The sequence below is a fragment of the Schistocerca americana genome, chromosome 9 (assembly GCF_021461395.2).
Source record: "Schistocerca americana isolate TAMUIC-IGC-003095 chromosome 9, iqSchAmer2.1, whole genome shotgun sequence".
In the NCBI taxonomy this organism is placed as follows: domain Eukaryota; kingdom Metazoa; phylum Arthropoda; class Insecta; order Orthoptera; family Acrididae; genus Schistocerca; species Schistocerca americana.
The window spans coordinates 64,720,568-64,723,481 of record NC_060127.1 but is presented as its reverse complement, the minus strand read 5'-3'; the positions used below and the strand labels follow the sequence as shown (position 1 = coordinate 64,723,481).

The following is a 2,914-nucleotide window of genomic DNA, read 5'->3' as shown; positions in this document are numbered from 1 at the left end:
CACACCGCTGCAGCCCCCTGCCTCCCTGCCTGGCTCTTGAGCTGGAAGCAAGAGCGCGCGGCGAGTGGCAGACACTCTGCTGATTACACGCAACAGGCCGGGTGGAAGGGGGAGGGGGTGCTCGCGTCACGTCTCGTCCCACGACGTCACACGGCTCCCACCCCCCGACAACGCCTGCCCCCTGGAGAGCCGCCGTGCTCGGTGTTCCCCTCCCCTCGCAGACTCCACTGCACTTCATTCAGCACGTACGGCTTTCAGTGTATTAGAGGGCCCGCCTGTTACACGAGCGGCTTCCCTGTCCCAACCGACTACAGGTCTCTCAAGAGAGCGCGCCTACCGCAGCACCCCTGGCCTATTATTCCTGCACCGAGACTCGACTGCCACAAGTGGTCGGTTCTTGTTTACACGTCGCGTGTGTTGTGACAGCTGTCTGCTGCGAAAGTGGCGTTACCCCGCAGACTCCTACTAGCAGACACCTTCCACTCTTTAAAGAAAATAGCTCCCACATACAAAGCAGCGTCAAACGTCCTGATTACACATGAGTTAATCCCTTAACTGCATGAACAGCGAAAATATAGTACACAGTAACTATTCTTTTTTTTTTCATCATTTTATGGGCGGTATTAGCAAGAAAATTTTTCGAAATTATATGGAAATATAGTGGTAGTGGCTAATTTGTGTGCCATGATTTACACTGCCTCAATACACATACATCGTTTCTGACTTGAATACTTCACCTACTGTGTCAAACCTTTAACGTAATGTCACACCTTTTGATGTGTGCATTATGACAGCACTTTTAAATTTTTAAATCTGGTTGATAATTATATGAAACCAGCACTTCCCGGCTACGCATTTACTCCAGTCTTCTACTACTGCACATTCTCCCTCCCCCCACTGTCCACCCGTTTCTCCTTCCTCTGTCCATCTCCTCCTCACCTCCTCAATCTTCTCCTCCCCCTCCATCTCCTGCTCACCCCATCTCAATCTGTCTCCTTCTCTCTCCTCTCTCTATCCAGTGCTTTCCACGAAAGTCACGTACACAGCTTCTTTGTAACCTTCCCTATGTTTCCATTCGAAAATACTAAATGTATCTGCTTAAGTATGGAGTTTATAACATCTTGAATATCCCTTCCATTTGAATTGATTGTGACGCCTAGGTACTGTGAGTTTCGATAACTTCCGTCCGCTCCTATGAGCAAGTGCTGCGTTTTCCCATCATTTACCTACGTTCCCCACACCTTTCATTCCTCTATAAACTTTCCAAACAGGCGACTTAGTCTATCTCATCCTCAGCTACAATGATTTGGTGGTCTGCAACCACTGGTCTTTGTACACCCTCATTTCCTACTCGCAAAGATATATGTTGATATTCCATGCTCCAGTTCATAAGGGGATCAAAATAAATGGGGAGAAGATAGACATGCTACGTTATACAGATGATGTTGCTATAGTCACGGAGACAAAAGAAGATCTAGAGGGAGTCCTCAGAACAATGGAAAAAATTATATGCAATCAGTATGGAATGAGAATAAACAAGAAGAAGACTGAAGTCTGCTGTACAGGAGCGGAATATGAATCTCTGAGAGTGAGAATTGGAAGAGAGGAGCTGGAAGTGATAAAGGAATTTGCTGTCCTGCAAAGCAAAATCACAAGGGATTGTAGAAGCCGGAAAGAAATTGCGAGCAGAATACAAAAGGCCAAAATTGCATTTAAAAATGGTTCAAATGGCTCTGAGTACTATGGGACTTAATTTCTAAGGTCATCAGTCCCCTAGAACTTAGAATTACTTAAACCTAACTAACCTAAGGACGTCACACACATCCATGCCCGAGGCAGGATTCGAACCTGCGACCGTAGCGGTTCCAAACCGTAGCGCCTAGAACCGCTCGGCCACCCCGGCCTGCATTTAATTGGAGAAGCAACTTGTTCGCCATAACAACATCAGTCTGGAAATAAGGAAACGTATCATGAAAGGTTTCGTTTATAGTGTGGTTCTATACGGATGTGAAACTTGAACAATTGGAAGAGAAGAGGGAAGACGGCTAGAAGCCCTGGAGATGTGATGCTATAGAAGGATGATGAAGATCAGCTGGAGAGACAAAGTAACAAATGAAGAAGTGCTTAGAAGAGTACAGGAAACCAGATCTCTGCGGAGTCACATCCAAACAGACAAACTTTTAGGGCACATCCTACGACACAACAATATCATTGGAACAATAACAGAAGGAGCTACTGAGGGAAGGAATCGGTGGGGGTGACCAAGGATATCATACATGCAAAAGATCATGAATGACGTTGGATGTAACACATACGTGGAAATGAAGAGGAAGGCAGACAGAAGAGAGGAATGGCGTTCTGCTGCAAACCAACGTCCCGGTTTAACAGTAAAATAAAAAGGAAAAAAAAGGAGAGTCGGGACTGCCTTATCTCAATCCCTTGTTAAATGTGAACTCGCGACGGCTGATTATCTACACTCCTGGAAATGGAAAAAAGAACACATTGACACCGGTGTGTCAGACCCACCATACTTTCTCCGGACACTGCGAGAGGGCTGTACAAGCAATGATCACACGCACGGCACAGCGGACACACCAGAAACCGCGGTGTTGGCCGTCGAATGGCGCTAGCTGCGCAGCATTTGTGCACCGCCGCCGTCAGTGTCAGCCAGTTTGCCGTGGCATACGGAGCTCCATCGCAGTCTTTAACACTGGTAGCATGCCGCGACAGCGTGGACGTGAACCGTATGTGCAGTTGACGGACTTTGAGCGAGGGCGTATAGTGGGCATGCGGGAGGCCGGGTGGACGTACCGCCGAATTGCTCAACACGTGGGGCGTGAGGTCTCCACAGTACATCGATGTTGTCGCCAGTGGTCGGCGGAAGGTGCACGTGCCCGTCGACCTGGGACCGGAC

General features: G+C 48.0%; 1 non-coding gene across 1 annotated transcript; it reads right to left on the bottom strand.

Annotated features, from left to right (window-relative positions):
- Positions 1 to 1,827: 1,827 nt before the first annotated feature.
- Positions 1,828 to 1,903, bottom strand: Trnap-ugg. The gene has a single exon. It is a non-coding gene; the product is annotated as a tRNA-Pro (tRNA).
- Between the last annotated feature and the right edge of the window lie 1,011 nt (positions 1,904 to 2,914).